The sequence below is a fragment of the Mesoplodon bidens genome (assembly GCF_964165515.1).
Source record: "Mesoplodon bidens genome assembly, chromosome: 9".
Lineage (NCBI taxonomy): Eukaryota > Metazoa > Chordata > Mammalia > Artiodactyla > Ziphiidae > Mesoplodon > Mesoplodon bidens.
Window position 1 is genome coordinate 25,430,274 of NC_138166.1, and position 14,566 is coordinate 25,444,839.

The window sequence follows — 14,566 nt, forward strand, 5'->3', positions numbered from 1 at the left end:
CCATTGATTAGGGGAGGAGAGCTGGGATTTAGAATAGAGCCTGGAATGTAGAGCCCAGATAAACTGCCCAAAGGAAGCAAGTAGCGAAGGCAGGGATTAATGGGAAGCCCTAGGACCGTGGTGAACAAAAGGCAGAGCAGCCCCACCTCCCTCCACTGAATCCACTGATGCTCTGTGGTCCTTCCAGACTACAGCCTCTCTGCATCAGCACTGCAGCTGCCCTTTCCTTTTCAAACACTCATGCTCTGCGTCTCTCTCTGCCAGAGTCATTCAGTGTAGATGCCTGGGAAAACTCCAAGAGAGTCAGGCATAAGGATAAGCATCCTTGTGTCTTTTGTTTTGAGGGCTCTAGAATTACTGGTGTATAGGAAACACTGCTCAGTAGCACTGTGTTTTTCTACTGCATGATTGCTTCCCCTACACTTCCTCTGAGGAGATCAAGACAGTTCCTAATTCTCAGTGTAGATGGACGAAAAGTTGATGAGAAATTCGACTGTGAGGTGGAAACAGCAGGTTAGGATTTGCCTACTTAGCAAGCCAACTCTCTCCCCGTCACCTTCCTCTTCAAAATCCTTCCACAGTGTTTCTAGCCTTAACCACCAGAACCACCACCCACCACCACACCCTACAAATTCTGTGCTATTCTCCACCCAACAAGGCACTTTCCAGTCTCCATCTCTGTACTCATGTGCCCTCTGCCCTCTCCATTTCTATCTGAACTTGAACCATTTGACACATTGGAATTCAGCCTTTTCCCCTTGCTCAAAGCCTCCAGTGAAATACTCAGCAGTAAATCGGTTGATTAATGAATCAATCAACCAATCAATCAATGCAGTCTTATGGTTCTCTCATTCTCATAGGAGCTTGTTGCACATAATAGGCACTTAGCTCATTCTGACCACTAGTATTATAAGTTCTTTATTCAGATATTCTAAGCTCTTAAAGAAAGAGCCCACGTGTTACTCACCTGTGCAGCCTCCAGAGTATTTACCACAATATTGGCACATCCATGCTCCCCAAATAGTCATATGGTCATAAGCACAATGACACTGGTAATAGTGTACCTTCAAGATTTTTTTCCTCCCACCTGGAATTAGACAGTATGTTTTCCTTAGCCACCATATGGAGAAAATAATCACAGCAAATATTTGTCAGACAGAAGAGGATTCTCTGATGAAAAATGGGTCCAGGCATGATGTTTGCCCTTAAAAATCTCACAGTCTGAGAGTCTGAGCTGGAGCAGACACAGGACAAGTTCTGCAGCACAAATGCCATCATAGAGATTTGGTCTCAGTGTCCCCTGACAACACAGGAGGAGGTGATTGGTTTTCTTGGAGAAGGAGAGGAAGGAGGGTTAAAATAATTCAGAGGTGAAATTATGAGTGCAGATAGGGCACAGCTGGGAAGTGAGGAAGGGAAATTCAAGGAGGAGTCCCTGCAAGGAACAGGGATTAAACAGGAAGATGATGCCTGGGCTGGGATAACAAAGACATTCCATAAAGAGTACAGGGCAGCTGGCAGCCTTAGGAGTGAGTACAGTCTGATGGTCAGAGGGATTCACAAATGAAATAGCTTGGAATAACAAATCAGAAGAAAGGTGTCTCACCTCAGACTTGAGTGGATAGAGGTGGACCTGATCAGAGTCTACAGTGGTGAACATTGTTTAAACACATTAGAGGATAATGGAAAGCCTCATAGAATGAACTTTATTTTACTCAGAGGGTGGATCTGTAATAGTGTAAAAATAAGTTTGGCTGGAACAGAAGTCCTGGCAAGTGATATCAGGAGATAAGTTTGTCAAGAAACTGAAAGTTTGAAAATTATCCCAAGATATTGGATTTTATTCCGAAAAAAACCCACCAAAGACTTTTTGAGCAAGGGAATTAGTATAAGAAAACATGCTAGAAGAACAGATAAATAAAATGTGGTCTATCCATACAATGGAATGTTAGTCAGCCTTATAAAGAAAGAAGATTCTGACACATATTACAGCATGGATAAGCCTAGAAAACATTATACTTAAGTGAAACAGGATTATCAAAAAAGGACAAATATTGTGTGATTTTACAAGGTCCCTAGAGGAGTCAAACCAAGTCTACCAAGGGAATGGCTTTAAGTAGGACTCTAAGCAGCTAAGTCCTCAGAGTTGGGCAATTATAACCATAGTGAAAGGACGCACTCAAGTGTGGGCTAAGATGTGGTCACAAACTTCAGCATCAGTGCCTCCATGTTGTTATGCCTTTCTCACAGTGTTACTGTGTGACTTCAATTTAAAAAAAGAAAAAGTTGCTACTATTATTAAATAAAAAGGACAAAGCAAGACATGTTAAACAAGATTCATCCTGAAGCAGTAGGCTTCACTAATATGTTCCATAAAAATATTTGGGATGAAGGCTGGGTGACAAGTATTTTGTTCCAGAACTAAGGAGAAAGGAGCTGAAAACAGGAGATGCCTCAACATAGTAACAGCCCAATGGCAGAGACAGAGAAGTAACAGTGGATAAATAAATGCCTGGGGGGCATCAAGGAAACTTTGATTAAGTGTAAGAAGATAATGTCCTTCATGCATTTCCCTCACCCATTTTCCTGGGACCACCACATCCCTTGATACATCATCCCCTACCTACACACTCTCACAAGGACACTTTTCTAAGTGCAACATACCATGGGAATACGTCCTTTTTCTGCCAGACTCGTTGTGCCTTTCCCATGTTCTCCTGAAGAGAATTGTCCCCTTCCATGCAATTGGCACTATTGGGATGCAGCAGGTGCCTGCACTGCTGTGTGGGAGTCCTGAGGTGTCACTTCATTTTTCTGCCTGGGTTACCAGAGCACTTTAGTATTACTGTGAATTTTTCTGGTGCTGCAGCATTGGCTTGCACAGTGTCTTCTCTGAATCACTGTAGCATGCGAAGTTACTGATGTCCTTCCACAGGCTTGCAGGGACACCAATGCCACAAACTCCTGTGCGTTTTAGAAGGGGAGGAAATCCCATCCCCTGACTATGATATCAGCTTTGTTCCAGTGGTCCCTCCTTGTAAAATATCATCTCCCAATCATTTTTATGAAAAGTAACCTAAAATTTCTCTGAAAGCCTCTTTCCCTCAGACCCAGGTAAATGTACACAAGAGACTGGGCTGAGACAGTGTTGACTTCCCTTTGATTATAAAATCAAACCATACATATTGGGTGACTTTTGCTTTCCTTGAGAAGAATTTTGTAAAAGCAGGCCCTTGTGCAGAGAGACTGTTGTTGGGTTTGACTCACTGACCCTCCAGAAGTGCTCAGACATATATTAATTCTAGGATGATCATGATTTAAACTCTAATTGGGACAATCCTTGCCCTTGGTTAGGAGAATGAATTCTGTAAAACCTGGTGTTGGAGACGGAAGGGAAGGACCCACATTTGCTCATATTGACAAAATGCCCAACACATAATGACTTCTAACCACACTTCTGCTGACATAAAAAGCAGAATTAACCAAAAGTGCAATAAAGTAATTGAAAATATTTATTGTGTTAACATTTCAGAAGCAAATCAATTAAAAATTATAGTCAAAAGAAAATAGTAGGTAACCATTGCAGTTATAACTAAATCAACAGAACTTTGTCTCATTAGACTGTTCATAGTAGGGCAGCAATTTTACTTTACTTACAGTCCTGCAGTTTTGAGAGTAGAAGGACTGACTAATCTTTTGTTCACCTAAATGCAAACTAATCTAAAATTTAATTTACAAATGATTTAATAAATGCAAAATTAGTAACTTTTAAGTTGGTCTCATTGCAAATTCATGTTTTTATAATCCTTAGGTGTGATTACATGTTTAAGTAGTGATTGTACTAACATGTTATAATCCATAATGTAACAGATTGCTCTGTAGTACAGTGTCTCTTGAGCTATTTTACTCTGAGATCTGAGCACTAAGCAGTGCTTCCAGTGTGCCTGGAGCAAAGGGAAGCTGGGCACACAGGCCACTATGCCTTCACTGCACTTCAATTCATATACCTCATTTCTGCATAACATTTTGTCTCATGCCAAAAAAAAAAAATGTTCTTTGAATGCAACAAGTAGTATAACTGTTTGTGTCCAAGAAAATGAAGAAAAAAGAAAAAAACAAAAACCACCGTGAAATCAGATATTTGGATAATGCATTATAGAAAGAGCAAAAGGCCTTCAAAAAGAAAAAAAAATTGAAATCCATAGATCAGCAGGAACAATGGCACCAACCTGCATAGATGGGTGGATGATGTAGAGGAACACGATCCCTGGGACAGCCCCGATGGTCATTCCTCAGCTCCAGTTAAGAATAAAAACAGTTTTTTTTTTCTTCTAATTAATCCTTGAGGCACAGCTTTCATGTCATAAGGCATCCACTTAGTCTATTATTAATGATTCTATTTCATCACTTTAGAAAACTTTTTTTTATTACAGTTCAATATTTTTTCCACAACTCATGCTCTCCTGTATGCTATATGGACACAGATCTACTCCCAGACAACCAAAAGCATCTGTCTTATATGTTTGACATAAGAAGACCTGCAACTTTCTCTTTCTTTTTCTTTATTTAATAAAATATAATTTAATTCTCACATGTATTCAATATATTGACAGAAATGGCCACATTAGCTGCAAAATGTTGCAGTATGTTACACATCCTGCAGACCAATTTATGGAAGAGTTGTTCCTCCCATTAGTTAACTTGCCATGTTAGGTTCACTGACTTCACACAAGTCAATAAATAACTGAGGTCCTTTGCATTCTGAGCATTAATTGGCAAGTAGACTCATTGAAGAAAACGCAGGTCTTCTCCCCATGTGGTTGTTTACCTATTTTTTCTTATTATCAATGCCACCCTTGCTCACCCTGCATATGCAACGCTGGATTGGAGGCTGCAAACTCTGTTTCCTACTCTTTTGACATCAGCTTCCTGATGGAGTATTCCAATGGGAGACCCTAGAGTGTAACTTGGAGGAAAGAGGGGAGAAGACTCTTTCTTTCTGATATTCTCATTCCTGGCTGTGAGGTTCCAAAAGCCGCAGGTTTGTATCCCATTTTACGTTCTGTTTGGTTTTGTATTTTAATCCTCTGTGTATTTGATACTGTGGTCTCCTTACAGATCCAAGCACAGCAGTTCAGTACCACTGTTGCTGGTTCAGCCTTTCAAAACCTGTATCACTGTTCCCTGTGTTAAATACCCTCTGTCAGAAATGCATAATATTTCTGCTTTCCTGGTTAGATCTAAATAGACACAGCCTTCGAACTTGGGAAAACATACTCATATAAGTTAAGTGGTCTTCCATCTCACAGACAGCAACCTGATTGTAGAATTCCAAGCTTGGAATGAACCTCACACATGATGTATTTTTCAATTTATAGATGGATTTTGCATTGTTTTAAAGTTTGGGAAATTCATACAAAATCATTCAGCTACTGAATGGTAGAATTAAAACTGAAATTCAGTGTTCTGCACATACTTTTTTTGAATTTAGTTGTTATGTCCAAAATGCATTGAGAAAGATCCAAAAGAGGCTGCATAAAATGAAATTATACTCATTGAGAAGTGAGTTGAAAATTCTGTATGTAGAAAAAGAACTTGTTTCATCAAACTCCCCATTTTGTAGATAGCAATTAATTCTCCCAGTCAATTCTCCTTTCCACTTGGCCATGACAGGCTGTTTTTAATTCTGAGAGGCCATTGTCACATTCTTCAGAACTCCATGGACAGAAAACAGAACCTAAGAGCTCAAACTGAGTTGAAAATGAACCCAACTCTCATGTTGAACTTCTGACCAAGTACTTCCATTCCTCATCAGCTGGACCTCCTGACCTGTGCACTTTTCATGCTCAAAAAAACTTCCTTAAATTCACTGTTCATTAAGCATACCTCATCGCCCCCTGTCTTCAATAGACAATTCACATGAACAGATTGTGTGCAAGTTTTTGATATGTAAGCCCCACTGAACATATGTTTAATGTTTCAATATTTCAAACCAATTAGTGATAAGTAACTTCTCATGGTAAACTTTATATTTTTGACAGATATACTGAATCTTCCTTTTCTATAATTCTGCTAATATTTTTGACCTTGAATACTAAGAGCAAAATTATCTTAAACCACTGTATTAGACATCCTAGATGTCTTTACAGCCTCACCCTCCAGTGGGCTTCAAAACTAGCTTATCAGGTATATCCAAACACATATTACTCTGTGTGTCGACTGAAAAAAGATGCATAACATGAGAGTTCTAAGTTAAGTTTTATTTGGGGCAAAATGAGGACTGTAGCCCAGGAGACAGCCTCTCAAATAGCTCTGACGAACTGCTCCGAAGAGACAGGGGGAAAACTCAGTATATACTTGCTTTTAGTGAAGGGGGTTATGTGCAATCAAGCACACATTTTGGCAGAAGCTTGCTGCTAGTCACGAGGAACAGATGTCACCGTTTATGATTTTAGTGCTTTTCTATGCATGAAAGCATGAAAGAAAATATCTAACTACCTGAAGCCTTGTTATGCAAGTTTTCCCAGAGCACAGAGTACCTCATTCCTGATCTCTACCCTGAACTCCTTTCAGGAGGTGTTGAAAGTCAGTGAATGCAGTGGGTAGTGACTTAATCCTTGTAGAGGCAGGTGGCAAGTGCCAATTGTTAGATGGCATGTGTGTGCTCTTGGCACTGGATTGAAAACCTTGCTTATTTGCATGTAAATCTGACTGTTAAGCATCATTTATGCATTAATTGATCATTAGTACAGTGGACAAAACACTCCTTTTGTTTTCTAAGGGGTAGGGAGTGGTGATGGGTGACATAATCTTGAAACTTACCTTCAATATACAGTATTGCCGTTTGCTTACAGAGATTTGAGAGTGAGGAAAAAATATAAAAGCTTTACATTTCAAAGCTACAGACATTCTTTCTTTCTGCCTAAAAGTGTGGCCCAGAGCCCATAGCCCTTTGTTTTAGAAGAAACTTTAGAGTCCTTTGATATACAGAGGCAGACACAATACAAGTACAAAGTGAAGATCTCAATTTCTCTTCATAATATAGTAAAAAGAATTGGAAGCCAACTGAAATAAAGCAAGAGTGGGATGAAGAGTCCAGCTGAAACAGAAATGGCCATGAAACATGTAAGTCCCAGAGGAACTGGGAAATAGAGCCAGTTTGATTTAAATTGCAAAGAACATGGTGACCTTAGCTAACACTTGGGTTATACAGTTGAACTATCTTATCATGACATGTACATGCTAAGCAAAACATTCTCTCCATAGACTAAAACTTTGGGAATTGAGTCAATTTGTCTTGTTTTTTGCAGAAATAGACCCATGAGAAGGGGGGAGGGGGAAGGTAATAATCTTTTTTTCATGGCATGTTCATATATATGGGAAAGACAAATCAAAATCAGCATGTTAATGAAAATCAGCATAGTATAATCCAATATAGATTATAGTGCTCCCATAATATAATTTCACTTCTGTAAGTTCTTTAGCAATAACATAGGCCTTTTTTCCCTATAAGTTGATAATGATATTTTAGCTTTATTAAACACTATATATAGTGTTATGGTATGTCAATAGTAAATATCATTGAAGAACCAGAATAGGATTAACCTGACAGAAAACAATGTAAACCTATGCTGTCAAGTCCTGCCTCTATAAGAAAAACAGAATAAAGGTCAAAGTTCAAATAGCTTTGGATTTTTAAAAATGCCTTTATAGTTAATGTATCTCATGAAATAATATTTTCCCATATTTTCTCACAAATTTAATGGAATACACACACACACACACACATACACAAAGTGTTCATGGAAAAAAAATTGGGATGCTTTTTAAAAATGGAAGGAAAAACTTTATTAAAGAAGATCTATGGGACGTCCCTGGTGGTGCAGTGGTTGAGAGTCCGCCTTCTGGTGCGGGAAACACTGGTTCGAGCTCTGATCTGGGAAGATCCCACATGCCGTGGAGCAACTGGGCCCAAGTGTCACAACTACAGAGTCTGCACTCTAGAGCTCGTGAACGACAACTACTGAGCCCACATACCAGGAATGCTGAAGCCCACGCACCTAAAGCCTGTGCTCTGCAACAAGAGAAGCCGCCGCAGTGAGAGGCTTGCACACCACCATGTAGAGTGACCCCTGCTCACTGCAACTGGAGAAAGCCCGCACGCAGCAACGAAGGACCCAACACAGCCAAAAATAAATAAATAAAGAAAGAAAGAAATAAAATTTATTAAAAAAGGAAAAAAAGGAAGATCTAACATGACAGGTGTAAGGACCACTGCAATGGGATCTGCAGTGTGGAAGAAGGGTTAGGCCCAGCTCCTAGTTCAACATGGGCAGGTGAGGATTTATGCCAAATAGTGTGGTCGGTGGATGGAAAATTACTAAGAGGAAAGATTGAGGGTAAGGGGGTTCTGACTAAACTGACCTAATGCTGAAGTCAGACCAGGGTGATCAGACATTGCCTATGGGATGGTAGAGAATGAGGAAACATGTCAGAGCAGATATGGAGGATGAGGGATGCTGGCTAATCTGACTTAGCAGGATTCTTGCTAAAAGTGGACAAGGTAGAGATGAACACAGAAGCCCCAAAGTCAGGGTCTAGTTGAAAAAGAGCTGCCTTAGTACATCTGGGATGCTATTAAAAAATCCATAGACTGGGTGGCTTATAAACAGCAAACATTTATTTCTCACAGTTCTGGATGCTGGGAAGTCCAGGACCAAGGCACCCTCAGATTCGGTGTCTGGTGAACACTTCCTGCTTCATAGATGTCAATCATTTCCCTGTATCCTCACATAATGGAAGGAGCTCTGTGTGCTCTCTTTTGTAAGAACACTAATCCCTTTCATGACAGCTTCACCCCATGACCTAATCACCTCCCAAAGGTCCCACCTCCTAATGTCATCATTTTTGCAGGCTAGGTTTCCCACATATGAATCTTGTGGAGACACAAACATTCAGACCATAGCAAGAGTTCAAGGAAGCCTGAGAAGAGTTTGGTAAAGGAAAGAAAAAAAAGATATATACACACATATGTGAAAAAAAAAAAAGCATCCTAAGAATCTGAATGTAAAAAAGTCCTATATTTAGCCTCATACTTACTTGCTAAAGTGTGTTGGTATATTAAAAATCATTTTCCCTCAGAATTTTAAAGGAGTTGTTGCATTGATTTTTTCAGCCCAGTGCTACTGACAAGAAATCATTTATCATTGTAAATCATTTATCATTTAGTGACCTCTCATGACTATTTATGCAGCCAGCTTTATGTCTTTGGGAACATTCAGGTCTTTTGATGGTGTTTGGAGTTGTGTAATTCCACAGCTGTATCTGACCTGGTGTTTTCATCAGCACCATCCTGCCTTAGTGGGTGGGCTGTTCTGATCTGTGCCATTCTTTACCACAAGGCATCTGGCTGCTGTCACTTTATTCATCTGTAACCCATCGAGTTTATCTTTATGCATCTCCATATTCCTTAATATTTCTCATGTATTTCCATCTCTTTTATCACCTATGTTGATGTGTGGGTTCCTTAACTTGATCTTACAAATCATCTTTTTAATTAGTGCTATCATTCTGTTATTTAATCTATCTATTTGTTTTCTCTTTTAATTTGGGCAAAAAAAATTATATTTTCCATAAACTGTTTTGTGCTGTTGACTGAGCCTTTTTCAGAACAACATGTCTATAGTTTACGGATTTAACAGCTTTTTGAATCATTCTAATTCCTGGTCAACTCCTCTGCCTGTGACAGATTGATTTCTCACTAAGCTCATTAGCTGACTGGGAGTTTGAAGGCTGGCTTTGAAAATGGGAGGGTATAGACTAAACCACCTCACCTTATGACCTGTGGATATAAAAAACTAAATCCTGAGACATCCCAGTCCCCCACTCCCCCAGACAAATTGCTTCTGTTTATCCTCTCCTCATCGTTTTTTGTTGTCTGTAAGAAGATGTTTTAAGGAGAGAAAATATATTGTTCCTCATAAATCTGCTTCTGGAATCAGCTCAGAGCCTGAGGTGTGGGCAAAGTTTCTCCCACTTTGGGTGCTTTGGACAAACTTTGCTTTGGGTCAGTCACCAAGACTTTATAATGCAGTCTTTTGTATTGTCTGTGAGCATCTAGTTATGAGTGAGAGCTCTTCCCTAAGCTTCTGCTTAATGAGAATCCCACGTTATTGAGTCTGTGGCTGGTGAAAGCAAATTCCAAACAGAAGACATATAAACAATGTTTTCCTCAAACAGTTGTCACACTGTTATGGGCTTTCTCAATCTAAACCTAAGTCCGTGACTCCTTTGGGCTAGACCACTTCCTCTTATATGAATTTATAGCATAATTCAAATTTAAGTAACTATCCTTCTAAAGAGCTTAGATTTAACAAGGAAAATTTAACATTACAGTGCTAGTTTGGAGAACTTTGATAAGAATAAAATTTTTCACATGAGAGGTTATTCAGAACAGAATAGGAATAAAAGCCCATTCACTGGTCTGCTTTTTCCCCCCCCTTTGGAATGAGGAAGCTTCCAAACAAAATTCAGATACATAAATTGTTTCCTTATAAAATTACTTAGCCAAGGCAAATAAAAGTATAACATGTTTAAATCTATCCCTCTTTGAGATCACTCCAAATGAGAACTTGAACTTAGTGGCCTTTGGTCTTCTCTTCTTCTTCCCCCATCTTATGCTTCCCAGTCTTTCTCTGCTTCTGCCCTTCTTTCCAACCCATTTTCCCCTCTGTCTCAGCCAGGATCCTGCAAAACTCAATCCTTTCTTATATTTAAATGTCTAAGGATGTTTATAGCTTTGGTCTCACCCTGGGCTGACAGCTTATGTCAAGCTTTCAGAGGCCTAAACAATATAAACTAAAATCTACAGAGGGATTTGGAATAGCCCTAGGAATGTATAATCCAATGCTATCAGATCTATATGGATGGTTTCAGATGTTACAAAGAATCTCAGATACAAAAAGAAAAAAAAAAAAGATGGAAAATGCAGAGTGGGAAGATACTGAGAAATTGTAGATAAATGCAGAGATTTGGAAAATCTGTAAGTATTGAATGACATTTTTGGCGGCTCTTTCCAGAATCTTTCTTGTACAAAAGATTGAATACTAAGACATTTCTAAAAGTCCTTTGGAGAATTTAGGTTTGAGATTTGTAACACCTTTACACAACATTCAAAAACAGATCTTGAAGAAAATGTGACCTCAGCTTTTTACTCACTTTTTGTGAATGGCTTTAAGCCAGAATCAAGGGATTAAATACACAGAATATTGCAGAACAAAACAAAACAATATAAAAAACAAACAAACAAACAAAAAACCCAGAACAAAACTCTTGCCAATCTCCTCACAGACAACTTGACAGAATTTTAGAACAAAAGCAAAAATAAACATAAAACAAAAAACCTCACAATATACTGATAGTCTTAAAGGTGTAGCAAGGAGATGCTTCCCGCTGAACCAGTAGAGGGAAAGTCTTGTTAAAATACCTGTAAGCAAGATAAACAAAAAGAACTTTGGAACACAGTTGTCCCACACTAGCTAAAAAAATGAAGAAAAAAACTGAAGTGGTTGATTAATGAAGGTTTATGTTTAAGGGTAATTAATGAAGCTTTTCCTCCTCTGAAGAGGAATCACAGTCCAATTTCCTATTCTACCCTAAGCTCACAAGGAGAAATCTCTCTAAATATTAAAGGACAATCTTGCAGAACTGTTATTGATATGAGTGCTACAATATCAACCACAAATCCCGCCACTGTCACCCAAGCTCTCCCTTAGCCTCATCCCGTGACTATCCCCACCAAAACTTTGAAGGGAATTCTTTGCTCCTGTGACACCTCTCCTGCTAGTTTTACAGTTTGTGGTCTACTAGGAAAATGGGATCTCCAAAACCAATGCTCCTCCAATCACATTTTTGAGATCCTTGAGTACTCTCCTATTCATAATCAGTTTACAGCTCATTTAGACATTGAATTACACCATATCAAGCACAATGTAAACATCTGCAGGAAGTGTGAGATGTGCTGTGGAAAAGAAATATATATATACACTATTTTACCTTCAGTATTATCTAAGGATAAATGTTTTATTGTTATAAATCTTTGTTCTGCTTTCTTCACTGTTGCTTTAGATCCAGGTAATCAATATCTGCTTCACTTTTTACAACAATTCAACAATTTATTTGAACAGTGAAGCCACAGAAGTTTACTGAGACACCCCTTGCTTTTTCACAGATCATTAACCAGGGCAATAAGGAATCCTTAATTTCTCTGTGATTCTGTCCTTAAGCAATGTGTGGCTGAACTTTTTCTGTACTCTAAAGATAGTGACCATTAAGATTTGCTATTTTAGCTCAAAATACTTTCCAATGAAAATGTATAATTTTGTCAGAATGAATATGTTATATGGGTCATAATTAATCCTTGCTGCACTCTGAATATTTTGACCTCCCAGAATTCCTATGTTGAAATCCTAATCCCCAAAGCTGATTGTATTAATCGGGGTCTTTGTGCAATGATTAGGTCATGAAGGTGGAGCCCTCATGAATGCGATTAGTGCTTTTATAAAAGAAACCCCACAGAGTTCCCTGTCCTTACATCATGTGAGGATACAATGAGAAGTCTGTATCCCAGAAGAGAGCCCTCACCAGACCATGAAGTTACCCTTATCTCAGACTTCCAGTATCCAAAACTCTAAGCAATAAATTTCTGTTATTTATAAGCCATCCACTCTGTGGTATTTTGTTATATAGGACCCTAAACTAAGACAATCTTAAAGAGTTAAGTATCTCCATCCTGATAGAGTATAAATCACTCAAAATAATAAGCAAGTAAGAGGTTTTCTAGTTCTCATTGGCTATTGTGGGCAATAGTTTTCCAATTTTTATATAATCACCAAATATGAATAATAGTACAGTTCTTGGTGATTGAATCTCCTCTTGGAACCTAAATAGGAATGGTAGTTTGCAGCTTAAAATTAGGTTTCCAACAACTGCTCACTCTAGATCTTCTTAATTATCATAAATTTTTACACCCATTCATACATGAAAGATCTGGACAAACTCTGAATATTCTGACTCAGCTTCAAAGGAATATTGATATACCAGTTTCTTACTTCAGCTTTTCTTTAGACCTAGGGGGAAAATTCTACTCACCTTGTCTAAGGGCTAGAATAGCATCAGACAAATAAGTGAAAGTGTCTACTGAGAATTTTAAGATGCCTCTTCAACACTACAGCCCATTAAGCAATACAATCCTTGTTGCTTACTGGAAATTTACTACATTTTTCAGTATGAAGCCTTATCTCTTATGAATTTTATCATTTTATTCTTCACACAATTAAATAGGAAGTATGCAAGCAGGATAGGCCTTAACAGATTTCAATTCATTCTTAGAATATGAACTTTAAAGCATAGTAAAATTTGTTCATATGGAGGAACCAATCATTTTCACCACAGACTTTCAACTGAAAAGAGAGTTACTAGATACACAGGTAACAAGTAGGCCTTTGGAGGAGTCCATTATTTTGAGATGTTGTGGAAACAAGAATTTTTTAAGCCTCAGCAGGAAACAAATTGAAAATGGTCAACATATTAAAGAACTGTTAAATGTTCTAATATCTTCTAAGATGGTGGCTGTCATAAAAGCCCATTCAAGAAGAGATAACATGGAGGCATGAGGAAATGCCCTGATTAATCATTCAACAATTTAGCAACTCCTAATATGGCCTCGGATACCATGATACTTCAAGAAGTCAGATCTTTGAAGAGTTTCAAAGAAGCTATTAAAAATACTAAAAGTAATTTAAAATAGTCTAAACAAAAATTAAAATAGTCACATTAAATATTTAAAAATACTTCTTGGAATATGAAGAGTTTGGGGAAATATTTTGGTCATCAATTTTATGGGAATAATCTCTGACAGTTTTATGAAAGCTATTTGTTTGTGTCAAGAGAATCTCAAATAAAACCTAGCAGAGTTTTCATGAAATAACTGAATAAAGCAAGAATAGTCTACTATTATCTAAATTGATGGGGAAATTTTACAAATATTGCTCAGAGTGTCTCTGTTCCTGTAATATTGTGAGTTGTAATAAGAAATATATATTTGGTCTTTGTCCTCTTTTCTGGCACAGAGCTTCTAAAATCTTTGGAAATTCCTAAATGATAAGAGCTTGAAATGTGTCTTAATAATCATAACATATTCCTTTCAATATTTCCAGAGTATGTATGTTAATGAGGTGACTTTTGGAAAGTACCTAAGGATGGGGGCTGATTTCCAGGGGAAATAACCATGTGATTAGAGGGCTGGAACATTTAGTTTCACCCCCTGACCTGGATGTCAGATCCAAGGAGAGGAGAGGTCCTGGAGGTTGAATCAGTCATCAAGGAATGATGCAATTAATCATGCCTGTGTGATGAGGCCTCCACAAAAACCCAATGGACAGGGCTTGGAGAGTTTCCAGGTTGATAAACCAGAATACATCCATATGCCAGACCCCAATCTTCACTGGGACAAAGATACTTTGGTCAGGACCTTGCCATGTATATCTCTTCATCTGGCTGTTCATTC